Here is an 18,153-nt window from a genome sequence, read left to right as displayed (position 1 = left end):
TCTAACCCCTGTATCTGTAAAGCATTTTACAGATATAGTTTTTTTCCTATTTTGGGCAGAATTTCTTTTATTTTTCTGTGGGCAAACATGACTGTTGGTTAATGGTCAGTGGCTATTAATAATAAGCAAAATATTTGTATGTCTTCAAACCGGTTGAGGTTTGAGTTGGGCATGTGCAGGGAAATTGCATAAGCTGTCAGTCTCAGGCAGAGTCTGAACGCCTCAGGCCTAAAGTAAATTTCCAGGCCTGTGCAGGGCTCTAGAGGGGCCTGTGATGTACCAACCCGTTCTCACTAGTCAAATACTGACGCTTGGTCAGTGTCTTTCAGCGTCAGATACAGACGCAGAAATCTCCCGTCTGTATGGAACACACCCATGGATGTGTTAGGCTCGACCGCAGCGCTGTAAGATGACGTAGTATTAAGAGCGACAACGGTAGCGAGTAGTATGAAAAGACTCATAAGGAGCCAGGTTGGGGGGGGGTGGATGGTTCACTTTCACCAAGGAGACCGGGGTTCGTGTCCTGTTTTACTGAGTTATCAACAGTAATGTAACGCATTACTGTTGATAACTCAGTAAAACAACTCAGTAATCACATTACAGTTACTTATCAAAGAATGATCGCGTTATTTGCGTTACTGGTTCTTCAACTCTCTGCATAAGGTGAGGAGAGAATAACAAATCAATGTTGTTTTCGTGCGTGTTTGCGTAACCCCGTAACACTCGTCTGAATAAAAAGTGACGTCAAGAGTCTCGACCAAGTGAGAATTAGTTGAAAGCCCCACTGCATCTGACTGAGACGCTAAAGGAGACTTTTTGCGTCAGAAACAAACGCTAAAGGCCCCTGACTAAGCATTGCTTTTTGACGCTCTGGAAGTGAGTTTGGATGTTTACAGTGCAGGAAGCTGGTGGTAGACACTGCTATCAGGCAGTGTGTAGGTCACTAATAATAATAATAATAATAATAATAATAATAATAATAAGCTTTATTTGTATAGCGCCTTTCATACACAGAGTGCAGCTCAAAGCGCTTTACATCCAAAACATTTAACACAACTCTCGCAGGGACAAACATAAATGTACAGTTGCACATTTAAAGCACGCAAACAGTACATTTGCACTGCTGCACTGGTATTTTGCTTATTAGTTGACTGAATAATAATAATAATAATCACATACATAACATAACATAGCAGGGACAGATACAGCATGACATGAAGGAGAGGAGAGGGAAAAAAAAGCAACTCTCAGACTATCCTCATAAAGATAAGAACAGTGTGGGAACAGGAAAAAACACCTCAGCACGTAAGCACGCAAACAGTACATTTGCACTGCTGCACAATATAACATAACATAACATAAATGTACAGTTGCACATTTAGCGGCGAAGGCGTGGGACTGGGGATAGGGTAGGGCAGGGGGGGGGGGGGGTTTGCCTGCTGAGAAACGCACAGCCCGGCAGCCCCACTAGTGTCTCAGTCCACAGAATGTTATAGCGATAACACAGCACGTTGCCGTGGTGACACCCTTGAACAGTCCAGAACCGATACGACAATCAGCAGGCAGTGGGTAAGACCGGGGAGGAACCAAGAGCGTCTCGCTTGCAGAGCCCCAACAGGGTGACTATTTGTTTCAAGAAACGGCCTATAAGGATGTGATGTAAACCAATTAGTGAGTAGGGTGAAGCCCAAAAAAGATGTTATAATACTGTATATATATATACAGCATGTGAAGTACTCCAGTGTTAGTTGTATTTTTGAAATGTATATTGAAAATACCCTGATCTATCCAAGTGTTAGCACTTTATCAGTAAACACATACCACTACAACTGTATGATGTATGCCAGGGATTTCCATATACAGCTTTTTCTTCTGTTCTGCTATTTTTCTTTGATTGTTTAATTATTTAAAATAAGAGAAAGTCATATGGCGTACTGATTGTGAAGACCTCTGAGAGAAATCTGTTTTTTTGTGCGAGAAAATAGTAATGTGACTTACGTGACTGTCAAAGGTGTGACCATAAGTGACAAGCATGAATGAAGGCTCTGTTCCTTTTAGCTGGGTCAGCCCCAGGGCCTGGGTGTTGTGCATACAGGCCCACCTGCAAATCTAAATGGAATGGAGTCACCATTTATGTTAGTAGTTACATGTGTGCTTTTCCTGCAATGATATTTAAAAATATATATATATATATATATGCTGTGGAAAAGGTCTGTGAAACAAGTAGGACATCTTTAGGGGGGAAAAATAATCGTTGCATGTATCTTTGTACAGAGAGATCATGTTTGAAGTTGAACATGTTGAGGGGTCATTTTGTAGCCATTGATGGGATTGTGAACTGCAGCATGGAAACAGAAAAAGAGTAGTAGTTCTATAAGCAACCAATTTAAACATTTTAATCAGAGTACTGCCTTAGTCTGACCACTGTGGGGGCCAGAGAAAGAAAAAAAGAATAAAAAAAAATGTAAATGTCAATTAATGGCATTTATATAGCGCTTTTCTATTCTTAACGACTAGTGCTTTACACACTACAAGCACCATTCACACACACATTCATACACTGGTTGCCGAGGCTACAGTACGAGGTGCTACCTGCTCATCAGATAAACATTCACACACATTCACACACCGATGGCGCAGCATCGGGAGCAATTTGGGGTTCAGTGTCTTGCCCAAGGACACTTCGACGTGCAGACTGCAGGGCCAGGGATTTAACCGCCGACATTCCGATTGGTAGACGATCAGTCTACCAATCGGTACATTTAATTAAACCTAAATCCAATTAAGTAAATGTTCTTGCTGAAATACCTAGCACTGAATTGTGAGCAAAGGCATACCAGTGCATTTTTGTGAAATGTGTCTTTCTATCTGGCAGAGCATTCAGATTACCTTTAAACCAGTACAGTCTTCTAAATGAGAAAATAAGACCCTGGGAATTAAATTAAACATTGGCACAGATTAAACACACACTTCAGACAAATGTGCATGGTGACCATCACTATACAGTCTGAAATGCAGAGAAAAAATGATACGTGACATAGATAGATAGATAGATAGATAGATAGATAGATAGATAGATAGATAGATAGATAGATAGATAGATAAATAGACATTCACATGCCACACACAATCACATTAAAACATGCAAGTGAATGTATGTTTTTGACATATACTTCTCTGAATGTATTTTCGTGTGTGTGTGTGTGTGTGTGTGTGTGTGTGTGTGTACTTTATATTTGGTCAAATTCAAAAAACACAGACTGTAGACCAGTGTTGGAATAAGTATTCAGATCCTTTACTTAAGTAAAAGTACTAATACCACACTAAAAAAAAAGACTTATTTATAACATCTTTGATGTTGCAAATTAGTCATATCTAAGAGAATGTGAGCTGATTATGTTGTAATCTGTGGTCTGTTTCGAGTCTTGTTGTCAGTCAGTTCTTGTTCATCATCATTTCTTCTCAGAACATGTACAGCAGCTGTGCAAGAAAAGTAAGCAGTGCAATTGACGTGGCCACGTGAGAGGCCAAAGGCCGTCAATTTAATTTGAAGAACCTGGAGAAAAAAGAACATACCAATAAAAATGGCATTATGGACTTAAAGAAGTAAATATGAATACCTTTTAAAGGCCCTATGTCTGATCCCACCCACTGCTAGTCACCATCATGGGGCCTGTTGCACCTCATTTGCAACTCTCCACTTAAAGGTGCAGTAAGCTATGCTGCGCGAAGATTGTTGATATTTGAATTTGACTGCCAAACAAATACACACCCCCCCCCCCCCTTTACAAAATCTCTGCTCCCCAGATTCATGGACACGCTTTGCCATAGCGACCACATCTGTTCGTGTCTCTGCTGACCAAATGAAATATGGCAAAGTCGATGTTAGCTCACATTAGGTTGAGGATTTGCAAACTGTCGCTACTGCTGTAAAGCCAACCAGTTGGGAGCAACCCTCACAAACTATAGCAAACGGACGAGCTTAAAGCTATAGTGCGTAGTTTCTATCTCCCCTATGAGGAATTCTAAGTAATGACAACAAAACTGTCGGCACATCCACATGATACAAGCCTTCCGTGATCCCCCCCCTCTCCTCCACACAGTTGCTAGTAGCCAAAGAGGAAACGGAGGATTAAGAAAACATGATGGACTCTTCAGAAGAGGTAATTACCTCGCTCGAGTTTCTGCGCGTAAAAGTCGCCGGACGCCACAATCTTCTGAACATAGTCATACATGTAGAAATACAGAGAGAGTTGTGTGGAGCTGGTAGTCTTAATCTTAATAAAAAAGTTACGCACTAAAGCTTAAAGGTGACCTGTTGAAAACTGCTAACAGTGAAACAGCAAAGCTAATGTTATTACTCCCTTTTATCTCATCAGTTTTCATTCCTTTGAAATCCCGGAGCTTTCTGCAGCGTTGAAACACCTCACAAGGCTCTTCCTCCTTTCCCATTCCCGGTCATACAAATTCTTTTTTAATTTGTATTCTATAGTCCTTTTCCTCTTTTGCTGTTTCACTGCCAACTCTTCTTGTTGATAACTCCTGGCCGGCGGCCGCTGCCTCCCCCCTCTCCCCCTGCCTGCATCACTCGCTTGCACGCGCCACCTGTTTCTGATTGGCTGGAATAGTGTTGTTTGGCTTGTGTGCACCTTTCTGTTTGTTTGCATTTACACAGCCAGGGCTGTGTAGGAACACTGGATTTTTTTTCAGCGTACACAGAAAATAGAGAGCTAGGTGACCATGAGGAAATATTAGCTGAATTTGACAAAAAGTGTATTGGGTTAATATTGCTTACTATACCGTTAAATTTTAAACCAGTCCCTCCAGAAAAACGCGATAATGTGATCGCATAATTCAATGCATAATCTGCCAAAGTCCGCATATTTATGCGGGGGCCGCATTTTTTCAAATACGTCACACCTTCGCCGCATAAATTGCCGATTTCCGCGCAAAATATGCGGGGCTTGCATGATTTCATAATACCCGCATTTTCGTTGAAAAAAAGTCACATATATCTTAGCAGAAAGTTGAAAAATGTTGCGTTTACTTCACACAAGAGCAGCCATTTCCCCCTGTTGCCATGGGAACGTTATGAAGTGACATTTCATCGCATAAATATCCCGCATATTCCATCGCATTTTTTAAGAAAACGTGCCGCATAATCAAGGATTTTTGACCACAACAATCACAAAAAAACTAATTTTCAAGCATTTTTCTGGAAGGACTGTTAAACGTATCATTCATCCAAACAAATGCAACACTTGCTACTCATGAGGATCGGAGAGCCATGTAGGACATGCAATTGTAACAACAATTTGAAGCTGACAATCACTTGTGAGATGTGACCCTGCCACCATTTGCAATCTGTGTGAAAACAGTGCTCGCAAATCGCTTGAAACTGGCCCCAGTTCATTAGATTAAAAAAAACCTAGCCTTGCATTGCAAGACCCTAGTCCACACAACATTCCGGGATGGGAGAAAAATGTGCTCTGGTTTATTGGCTTTTCTTTGAACCAATCACAATCGTCTTGGCTAGGCGCTGGACGGAGCAACGGTGCCACTGTAAAATAGCCTCGGGAAGGAACTTGTTTTGGTGGAACGTGTGTACGTTCAAAAGTTGTTTTAGTGGTGCAACAGAAAACTCAGATTGGACAGATAGTCTAGCTAGCTGTCTGGATTTACCCTGCAGAGATCTGAGGAGCAGTTAACCATAGTCCTCACAAATCCACCAGAGTTTAAAATTACAACACAAAGGAAGAGGAAGGTAACAGACATCCGGCCATAAAGAGTGACATGCAGCAATTTCCGAATTTCCAACGTACCAATCCCAGAAGTGGAACGTCGTGGATATAAACTAGGGTTGACCAGACTTGTTGTAGTCCAGTGTAAGAAGCGAGATGACAGGACATGAAACAAAGGTCAACAGCCGGATTTTTACTTCCACATCAGGTAACTCCAGTTTGACCATGTCGTAGGCCGTATACAGCCAGATTACATCTCGAAGCTCAGTTTTCAAGTCTTGAAAACAACCACCGAAAATAAGTTGAGCCAATTGATTAGGTTAGTGTTACTTGCAACCTCTCGAAAACGCAAATTCCATCAACAATTCAATCCAGGTGTGATAGATTAAATGATATGTTCTCATTTTTTTTGGGTCTGACAATAGTCAGGTGCCCATAACGTAAGCACGTTAAGGTTTTTTTTGCTATAATCATTCCTCCTAACAAGACAAACTTAAAAAGAAATGTGAACCCATCCTCTAAGCATGATTGTGAAATTGGGCAGCATGGTGGCTCAGCGCTTATCATTTTCTTATTTTGTATTAGTTAATATGTAATAAGTATTTTAGTTAAAGGTTGGCTAATTATTTTGGAAAAGGTTAACTTACAAAGATAAGTATGGCAATATTTCTTATTTTTCTCATTGTCAACAAATCCCAACAAAAACACAATTAAATGTAACAATTGAGTGTAAAAAGCCTGATATATCTTCTCTTCTGTCGCTCGACCAGTGGTGGAATGTTACCACGTACATTTACTCAAGTACTGTACAAATTTGAGGTACTTGTACTTTACTGAGTCTTTTCTTTTTTTATGCCACTTTCCACTTCTACTCTGCTACATTTCAGAGTCATGAGGTCTATTAAAAATGGGATAAAACTTTAAAAGGAAGGTTCTTTTCATCGAGAGGAGAGCAGTAAAAAACAATAACTGATGTTTAAAAGGAATTGGAGTCAAACTGGTAATAAAGGAACAACAATGTTTATTCTTTAAAACTTGGATAACATTTTTTATTAAAAACAGTGTCTTCCTTAAACAACTTCAAATAAGCACACAAGCAAAGACACAAGTCCAAAACACAGCTGAAACATAAATCTATATCTCTTAAAATAAAGCAGCAACAAAGTAAAATCGAGAATACTAAAACAAGGGGTGGTGCGCCTTGACTGGCCTCTACCTGAAACCTTGCTCCCTTCCTCCGGCCAAGCCTGCAGAGAGCAAAAGTCAGGGCTCACGATCTTTTTTTAACATACACTTATTAGTTTAAGTTACCCAGCACAAACATCGGTCTTTAGAGAGACTTATGCAGAAGGGAGAGGTTTTAATCTCTCCCACTTCTTGCTGCTAGCGGTCTGTTTGTCTGGTCTTTTGGCTTTGTTTCTCAGTGCCTTGTGCTGGTGTTGGTACTGCTGCTGCGGTCTCTGCTGCTTGCGTCTCTCTGTTCCGTAACACACACACACACACACACACACACACACACACACACACACACACACACACACACACACACACACACACACACACACACAGGATGATGGGCCACTGGCCTGAGAGGGGAGGGTTCACAGCCTGCAGTCTCCAGGGTGTGGTCCCAACTGAGCCTCACTCTCCCCTTTGCCCATGGAATCCGTCACGGTGCGCCCCAAGGTACGCCCAGGGAGGTAGGCTCACACATTGGACGTAGTCTCTCCACACACTCACCTAGACCGCAAGCGGCATATCTTTGCTCTCCAGTCTCTGTTGCCGTCCTCTCCTGTTCCTTTTCAGTCCCACACACTGGGTACGTCCCATAGCAATTAAATTGCCTCCTTGAAGCCTCCACTTGCCTCCCTTCCTCACGTCTTAGTCCCTCCCACCATCGGAGGACAGAGGCAACGAGCACGTGTTTTAAAAGGGATGAGACGTCCTTTCCTCTGAAGTTTCACATAAATACGTCAGCTGTATGGGCGGAGTTAGCAACTCCTTCAGCTGCACGGCTTCCGGGAAGGCTGCTCTCGCGCATCCTCGCCTACAGCTCCTCGATGATCCCTCCTCGATGCTCGCTCCAATGTCTTCAGGGCAGAAATAAGAGCTTTGAGAGACGGCCTTCACCGAGGAGGGACAGAACAACTTCTGGTTCAGCTGAGGACCGAGGAGTCGAGGAGCTATCAAATAACGGCCATGACATTCACCCTCTCTTTCCTCCTTCTCTTCTGGCTGCCGACTAAATTGTCTTTTCACTCCGCCACAGGTGGCTCACATGAGTCTTAATTAGGCAGAGGGGTGAGGCAAGGTCAAGTTAGCATCAAACTGCACAAATCAAACACTACAAAATAAAAGCATGCAAATCAAACATTACAAAATAAAAGCATGCCAGGCCCAAAGCAACACAATAAAACAATCAAATAACTACAAAACAAGACTTGTAAACAAATAAATAAGGGCACTGCTAAACACACAGTTAAAAACATGCAAACACAAAATAATTGCCTGCTCACATTTACTCCACCACATTTGTCTGACATCTTTAGTTACTTTACAAATTAATATGTTTGCACACAACACATGCAGTTTTTAAAATATGTTTTATTATAAATTAAACTACCTAACAATACGTTGACCTACAAGTCCAGCTGAAATATTTAGCAGATTAAACACTTAGTTAAGTGACCGAACTGTTTTGATCCAGGACTTTTACTTGTAACAAAGTATTTTTACAGTGTAGTATTTGTACTTTTACAGAAGTAAAGGATCGGAATACTTCTTCCACCACTGTGCTAGACCACATGCTCGCTAGCACACTCCTTTTCCACTCTTACCAAGATAATATGTGAATATTATATGCGGATTGCATTTAAACCCCTGCGTTGGCCATTTTGACACGGTAGCACTGTGACAACAGTGACACAGTCAGGTGCTGAGATATGGTACACATGGAGTTAAACAACAGATGAATCCAACATTCGGACTGATTTCTTCATAAGCAACATTTAAGTTATTGAAGACCACATATGGTTGTTTCCCTCACCAGTTGTTGTCCCTGCTCAGTCTGCTGTAGTTTACTGTAGACTATAGTCCATTTGTGTATTCCACCATCAGAAAGAAATAATCCATGTACATGTAGAAGAAGTGAGATGTAAGAGGAGCACAGGATGCAAATCAACTTTTCTTACTGTCAGTCCTTACGTACTTTCTCTCCATTTTACCGCCTAGCTAGATATAAAAAAAAAAAACACAGACTGCAAATGGAGCAGATTAAAACGAGGCTACGTACTTAAAGTATTGTAGTGAAAGCCCACAATTCTCATCATGCCTAAGTCTGTTGTTTTATTTTCCAAAATGCAAATGTTAAACTTTTTGTTCGAGTTTGTAATGTTCAAAACATGGTGGATTTGTAATTGTCATTTTTTGTGTTGGTTCATAGTTTTAACCATTAGTAAGATTACATTTCTTGAAACCAGGTAGCAGTAGAAGCCTCCGCCATCACTCCATGCGCCCTCGGCACTGGCTGACATGTTTTTCATTTGATTTTTGATTAAGTTTATTTTGAACATGTTAAAAATAACAAAAATAAAAGATAAATAAGAAAATGTACATTTCAGTACAAGCAAGAAAACCAAAAAACAAACAAAATACTCAGCAAACATATCTTTCAAAATTATTGTAAATGATTCAAATAAGGATTTCCATGTTTAAAAAGGAGTAGGAAGAAGTTAAAAAAAAAACTTTTCTGGTCCTACCCCATTTTTCTACTTTTCTACTTTAGTTATATACAAACAATTTAATTCTGCATGCATGTATACCAACTTACAGGCACATATACACATGCATATATAGCTATTTATAGGCACATACACATGCATATATACCTACTTACAGGCACATATACACATGCATGTATACCTACTTACAGGCACATATACACATGCATGTATACCTACTTACAGGCACATATACACATGCATATATACCTATTTATAGGCACATACACATGCATATATACCTACTTACAGGCACATATACACATGCATGTATACCTACTTACAGACACATATACACATTCATGTATACCTACTTACAGGCACGTATACACATGCATATATACCTACTTACAGGCACATATACACATGCATGTATACCTACTTACAGGCACATATACACATGCATATATACCTATTTATAGGCACATACACATGCATATATACCTACTTACAGGCACATATACACATGCATGTATACCTACTTACAGGCACATATACACATTCATGTATACCTACTTACAGGCACGTATACACATGCATATATACCTACTTACAGGCACATATACACATGCATATATACCTTCTTACAGGCAAATATACACATGCATATATACCTACTTACAGGCACATATCCACATGCATGTATACCTACTTACAGGCACATATACACATGCATGTATACCTACTTACAGGCACATATACACATGCATGTATACCTACTTACAGGCACATATACACATGCATGTATACCTACTTACAGGCACATATGCACATGCATGTATACCTACTTACAGGCACATATACACATGCATACCCATATACACAAATGCATACACTGTACATATACACATTTTTCCTTTTTTTTCTTTTCCAGCTATCACCTACCAGTGTCCATGTTTCATCTGTCGGTTAAATCAAACCGGATAATAACCCATCCAAACTAGACATAATATACAGTATAACCCCAAGAACAATGCAGTCAGTACACAATCACATCGAGTCCTTCTCGTACCATTTTCATTTTAAAAAGTCTCTTGAAATTGGTCATTGTTGTACATGATTTCATCTCTTCGCTGCAGCTGTTCCATAAATTAACTCCTTTGGTTGTGATTGGTTATGATTAGCATTTGTTCTTATGTTTCTTTTTAAATAAGTTCCTCTTAAGTGATGTTTTCTCTCTCTCATTTGAAACAACCCTTGGACACTATCCAGTAGCTGTTGATTATTTACTTTGTACATGATTTTTTTCATTACCATGAACACACATACTAGTGTATTGATTCAATGCCACATACACCATCCTGCTGCTCCAAATACTTACTAGAGCACCCAATGTGGATTAATCCGCTGCTGAAAATAGTCCACTACAAATGCAGTGTGTCCTCTGGTTTTAATCATGTTTGCTGAAAAAACTACTGTGCCCATGTGTTTCAGGAAACTACTGAGCTTTTTAAAAAAACCGTTATACTGTGTGAGCTGTTTTTGAAAATGTACGTGTTCATAGGCGCATGGGCCAGACCGCAGGTTAGGGAAGTATTATGTAAGAGACAGACTAACACAATGGGCCTCATGCAAGAAGCAATATACGAACACATTTCCTGTTTGTTTGTTTTTATCCATGATTTGTTCTTGTTTTGTTCCCACTGATTGCTGGGATTCACCTATATTTTCTTAGTTTTGCTCTTCTCTCAGGTAAGAGAACATGAGAGTTCTCGAGAGGTCGAGAGCACTCTTACCAAGATAAGAAAAAACATTTTGTTTTCACAGTCCACCAGTTGTTTGTCCAACGCAAGGAAACGTGTGAGCACCAAAGAAAATACATGAATAACATATTAGATTAGTATATGTTTTTGCTGGATTATTGATTTTCCTGTGACACCAGTACTGATGCTCTGGAAAAATCATGTTTCACTGCTACTGAAGTTCTTCTTAGTCCAGCCTTTTTTTGGGGGGCACCTTTCCAATTTATAGGCATGTGCCAGAGTATTTGCACATGGCACAACACCTGCCCTATTATAGTGTTTAAGGGGCGTTATTTATGCTAATAAACAATTATGATCAAGTGGGGTTCATCATTCAGCACACCTGAGAGCAGATTTAGATGTCTCTAATTTTTCTCTTAACAAAAAAATTTAAGAAAATTAAACAATTAAGAGAATATCACTGCAGGCCCATTTGTTTGTTTTAATGGGAATAAATCAAAAGAATTGCAGCTTCATCCATGAACATCGGCCTTCCACACAGTGTTCAGTTTTTTTAGTAGATTTGGTGTTGAAAAGAAGGCTTATATTTTAGTGCATAACAATTTCCTGTGGGTATAACACTGTTATTTTAGCATTCACACAATTCAGTTCAGAGGCTATTATTGACACCCCATCTTAAGTCTGTGCTTGTTCACACATTTGTATTGTGTGCACGCAAAAAGCTCTGAAACATCAGCCATATGCCAAAAGAACTATGGAAACACTCAAAAATAAAAATACAAAAAGCTTTGATTATATGAAAGACACAACGTGAATGTTAACTAGATATTTTTCTGCGCAACGCAGAAAGATAAGTGAAGCTAATTACACAGACTACAATTAAATGTTGTTTACTCTACAAATCTTACCATTGCCTATTTTCCTTTGTTCTTTTTTTATTTTGAAAATCACGAAATCAAATTACAGTGAATTACACTGACATTAAATGTTCACTTTGTTGTTGGCGGATTGACTCAGTTTTACTGTTTTGTTTTGTGGTTATTCAGTATTGAAAAATATTAAAAGGTGTGTCTAATATTTTGTCCAACACATACAGATGAGCATCATTTTAGAAACATAATGCAACATGGCACATATCCAAGAACTACAGATAATAATGAGGTTATACACTGAATATTTTTGCCATTAATACCAACACTGAACAGTTTTCAGGTCAGTAATAAGACTATATTTTACTCTTCAAGTGACAATATCAAGGAAAAGGCTAATAAGCTAATTACACTCAAACACTACACCTCATTCAGTCAAATGTGTTGTATATTGTTAGGACATACAGTATATCCCACATATCCATCTTCTCAGCCTGTGTCACCTTTCTCGTTTACTACAGCATTTATAATTTCAGATGTGTTCAGATACACAGTTGTATATCTTAAGCATGAGAAGTAAACACTTGCGAACTGAATTCACACCAAACAATCAAATACATGATCTTGACATATGTCACTCTGCTTTACAATACTGCAAAGAATAGCTGTGCAAAAAATGTACTCCTAAATGAGGAGACATTTAGCTGAAGAAGGTGCAAATGTGTTCAGTGAAGGCCTCCATCATAATGTTCATGAACTGTGAAGCTGTAGCAACTAAGACTCGCGATTCAACAAATGTTACATTCACTTTAGATTTAGATTAACTTAATGAGCTTATCATAACCATGTGGTCAAATATAATTCTACATGTGGACACAAGATAAGATATGCACTTACTTTGTTTGAATTCACACACACAGGTAATATAATGTTGAACTCTGTCCCCTACAACTTATTTTCTCTCCATTTCTCATGTGATTGTTTAACCTGTTCAGATCCACCTTTATTTGTTTAATTTGTATTTGCTATACCCAAATGGAAAAGCTTATAACAGAAGATCTGCAAGGCCAAAATGCATGTGCAATCTTCCAGTTTCTGGATGTGTGCTGTTTTAGCATGTAGGTAAAACACAACCTACGCTACATCAGTTCAAACATAGATCAAAAACGTTTTTTTTGGTCCTCGCCTAAAATAAGTCCTATTTGAATAACAATAACTAGGACATGCTCTATGCCACATATTGCAAAACACCACACATACCTTCTCCATCTTGTCAATAACACATGTATAAAGTGTCAGACCTCTAGGCATAACCTTATGGGAGCTGGGAAATTTTTAGTTTGTGTCCCAGACTGGTGTCCCCGAACCCAGTGGTGTAGTCTACATGATATGCAGGTATACGCAGTATACCCACTAAGAAAGCTCCAGGATTTCCATACCCACTTAAAAATGCCCAGTGACACGTAACAATATACTTTCCATTATAATCAGAGCTGTATAGTAACGAAGTAGAACTACTTCACTACTCTACTTAAGTACTAAAAGGCTATATCTGTACTCTACTGGAGTATTATGTTTTTCTCCTACTTCCACTTTTACTTGAGTACATATTTTCGATCAATTTAATACTTTTACTCCGATAGATTTTTTATGTGCTGCATCGTTACTCGTTACTGTTGTGAATTCCTCACGCTACGGAGACTGTGTAGGTTACAGTGTGTGTAGTTACAGCTACGTTAGTTACATACGTTAGTTACGTAAGAAATCCCCGAGATCGCGTCGTTTCTTTTCATTACGGCGGTTGCCTGTCCAGAAGTCAGAGACGATGTAAGTTTGTACTCTTTCTATTTAGCTATTGTTGCAGCAGATTAAGCTATTCCTGAGTTGTTTCAATCTGCAATGAGTACCGTTTCACCCTGTGAAGTGAAGCTGCTAGTTTATCTGTATTTTGCTAGCTTGCTAACTTTCCACTACTAGTGTGTGATACGTTTTTTGGGGCTTTAATCGTTACTGTGTTGGAGAGGATGTTCATTTTACTTGCACAGTGTGATAATTGTACATTTTATTTCAGTATTTGTTAATATTTGTTATTTTTAATATAATATATTTAATATAATTCCTTTGGCTACAGCCTTGGCTAAACATTTGACATAATATAAACAATATGATATTCAAACTTTTGACTGCTTTCTTGAATAACTAAATAACATAATACTTGTACTTTTACTTTCAGTACTTGAGTAGTACATTTTAAAATAAACTACTTGCAATACTTAAGTACAACATTTTTTGAATACTTTAGTACTTCTACTTAAGTGTGGTGCTTAAAGAGCACTTCAACTTCTACTCAAGTCACTTTTTTGATAGAGCACTTGTACTTTTACTCAAGTGTGGGTCTCTAGTACTTTATACACCTCTGATTATAATTTTGATATATTTTGAATTGTCATCTTTGTTTTGCTTGATCACATAGGCTAAATAAAGTTTTTTCCACTGTAAATTGGTGCATAAAAGTATATCCGAATACAGGAAATGAAGTCGTTGATGCTCAAAACTTCCCTGGGGGAGGACACCCAGACCCCCCCCCCCCCACTATGATGTGCCCCCGCCAAAGGCAGATTCTGGCCTATGCAGTACAGTATACCCACTACAATACATTAGACCTCCACTGCCACCACTGCCTGAACCTCTCCAAACGGCCAAACTGTGCCAAATGCTTTTACTCACTTCTGTGACTCTGGAAAACATACTAAGGAATTTAGATGACTATAAAACCCTGTTACCATCATAGATTAAAAAAAATAAAAACTAAAAATAAAATGTTGTGGATGTTGACAGGTTAAAGTATGAACCTGTCATGTTCGCTCCAGCAATAACTTGCTCACCAATTAGAACAATAGATATGGAGTTGAATGAACTCCTCTGACACGGTTCAAATTGAACACAGTATTTATTATAGGACTGCTGTATCGGATTGTATTACAAAATAAAACATTTCATAATTTCCTGATCACTCATACCATATTGAAGTAGTGTTATACTATCAAACAATAGTGTGCTACTCCCACCATGTCAGTTTACATTATTTAATGAAATTATTACATTTAGGTATTTCAGTACATTTTCATTACAAAGGCTGTACATGGGAAGATGCATTAGAAGATGGAACTTTGTGTTTTTCTTCTTTTTTTTTTTAATTATAGTACAAACGTTATAGTTTGACCAATATCAAGTACCTGGTAATATTATGATATACATTTTTAAAATCAAATAGATGTATGATCTTTTGTCCAATAATTAGCTTGCTTTGGAACAATTATTTTCCGGAGTCTGTGGCGGCCCCAGCACCATTCACGTATCAGCCTGGCCACTGTCCCTATACCTGTCTGCCAGACTCCATGGTGCTCTCCTCCGTAATGCTCCAAGCTTTGTACTTTTTGGTTTTTGCACTAACCACTAGCCTCAGCGGTCACTAACGGATGCACGTTCACACACCTTTGACTATGCTTTCTTCTGCATCTCACTGTTTTCTTTCCCATTGTTCTCTTTAATGAATATCTTTTGTATGGCTTGTACTGTACCTTGCATGCGCCCTCCTTCGTTATGGCCAAGAAGCACATCATGACACAGCTTCAAATAGTTTTTCATGAATATATTTCAGAAGCATGATCTCAGTGCTTGAAAGCAGGTAGAAAGCAGTGCTTGAGTATCTCGGCTATTCATTGAATGCGACACACTGCGAAAGCTCTCTTGTTGGTCACAGATGAACAACCGAACGCACCATCAATTACACTGGCTGATTGTTCCCCCAGAATGTCAAGGTTTAGCCCCGAGTTCCCTCTACAAAGTTCAAATGAGACAGACATATGCACATAACACTATATATATGTTTGCTTATTACTCAAAACATATCATACACAGTGTGTTCCCCATTGATCAGGTAAAAGGTTATGTTGTTACAATACTCTTTTGCATTTTGAAGCAGTCATTTAATACAGTTTTTTTTTTTTTATATCTCGGTTGTCTGTGCCAGTGTAGCAATATTTCCTCTCTGTAAAAACAGAATACTTCCACACTGACAACTTTCTTTAGGCAGAAAATCCTTTTTGGGGTGAATAACTTAATGGTTATTTAAACACTGTTGTTCACTATAGCTAAATGGTGAAAACAATGAAATAGAATGCTCATCAACAGCTAACATAATGTTCATTTCATTTGTTACCCTGGCTTTAAGAAGCTAAATACAACGGAGGGAAAAAAGAGAACAATTCACAGCATGTGAACGCGCTGTGACAGGACACACTTACTTTGTGGTTTGTGGATGACATTGAGTTTGTTTTTGCTAAAAAAAACAAACAAAAAAAAAAAAACAGTCTCTACGGTGTAGGCTATCCATCACAATGTGTTGTGCAAGTCTAAAAAATATGAAATTAATTATGAAAAGTCACCAAATCCAGCTGGAATTGCAATCATAATATATTCACAGCCTCGTTGAAGTATTGTAGGATCACTTAGTCATTGCTTTGAGGAGACAAGTTCTCATTACACTCGGTGTAAAATCGGAACTTAATCAGAGCATAACACAACATAGGCTACTGGTGTGGGTGTATGGTCAGACCCTAGGATATATATATATATATATATATATATATATATATCAGTTTTATACCATCTTATTGTTGTGCTTGTGTGTACACACTACAGTCAGACTAAAAGCGGGAATAACCACCTCATCAACCGGGTGTCTTTAGTCCTTGTGCCGCTCTCGCTTTCCGCTGTCACCTGTCACAGTCAGGGCGTACAGTTCAAAGTCACGGCTGACCCTTACCACACGCACATACACGCACACGCGCACGCCGGCACACCGGCAGAGACGTCAGGATTGGACTCAGCAGGGGATCCCCAGCATTCCGTTTCTGCCTCGCTTGGCGTATCATCATCTTTTACCGAGAGGGGATGAGCTCGCGCCGGCTCACACTCACAGAGGGCAGCAGGAACAGAGGACAGGCTCGTTTCTCCGTTTTACCGGAGCGCGCTCTCTCGCTCCTTCTCTCTCTCTCTCTCCCTCCCTCTCTCTCTCCCTCTCCCTCTCCCAGTGTCTGTGCTGCAGAGACTGCTTACCTACTGGAGCTGCCGCGTGCGCCGGGCGGCCGGGGCAGCGCGAGGAAAGAGTAGAGAGAGCAAAGGGGGAAAGGTGTTTGACCAGCTGAGCGATTTATTTTCCAAAAGTAAAGGACGCTATGGACGAAAAAAACATCAAGGTTTAATAATTAATTTCATTTTTAATTTTGTCCCCCCCTCGCGCCGTAGAGACAAGAGAACCCTTTGATCTGCAGCCGACACTTCGTTCACCTCACTCGTGCGTTGATCTGACAGCCGCGCGCGCCGTGCTGCCTTGGATATATTGTCCTCGAGCCTCCCTGGGTTGGTCCACGCGCAGCGTTGCGTTTAACAAAACATCGGCCACAATTTTAAACGTAAAACACTCCGCGGGAAAAGAAAGAAAAAACACTTTCTTTTGAGTGAAGTGAGTAAAGTAGGTGAAACGGACTGAGCGTCAAACGTGGTGTTCTGAATGCGCCTTTTCTAGTTATGTTTTTTGGTCAATTTCACTATTGACATTTAAAATCGATAAGCTGAACAAGTGGAGGAAGTTTTTTTTTTTGTGGAAAAAAAGTGGAAGAAAATAACCGGCTACCCGACGGTGGCTGTAAACTGGAAGAGGAGGGTCCCCCACGCTGGGACGAACAGGTAGGACAGCCCTGACTAACACTGAACATGACCAAAACAGAAAAAAAGAGAGAAGGCACATGTAATGAAACACGCCATGTTTATTTGAATAGCATAGCCTATCTGGATAACATCCCGAGGTTAATTTAAGGCTAATGTCGTATCTACGACAGATGCCATTCTCTCCGTTTAAAATGGCAGGTCACTGCTGCTTGGCATGTTGATAGGCTACGCACCACACAAGGAATGTTAGAGAGCATTAAAATACCATTAGCCGCTCTTCAATTCGCCATCAATTAAAAAAGAAAAAAGAAAACAGCACTTGCTTATT

At 39.5% G+C, this 18,153-nt stretch overlaps 1 long non-coding RNA gene across 1 annotated transcript in view; it reads left to right on the top strand.

Annotated features, from left to right (window-relative positions):
* Window positions 1-17,052: 17,052 nt before the first annotated feature.
* The window catches only part of LOC116046945, a 76,829-nt gene continuing 75,728 nt past the window's right edge, over window positions 17,053-18,153 (top strand). Inside the window, exon 1 of the long non-coding RNA XR_004104268.2 lies at window positions 17,053-17,843. This is a non-coding gene — a long non-coding RNA (uncharacterized LOC116046945). The remainder of the gene's footprint in view (window positions 17,844-18,153) is intronic.

Source organism: Sander lucioperca, chromosome 4 (assembly GCF_008315115.2).
Source record: "Sander lucioperca isolate FBNREF2018 chromosome 4, SLUC_FBN_1.2, whole genome shotgun sequence".
Lineage (NCBI taxonomy): Eukaryota > Metazoa > Chordata > Actinopteri > Perciformes > Percidae > Sander > Sander lucioperca.
Note: the sequence above shows the minus strand (reverse complement) of the source record. Positions and strands in the feature narration are given on the sequence as shown.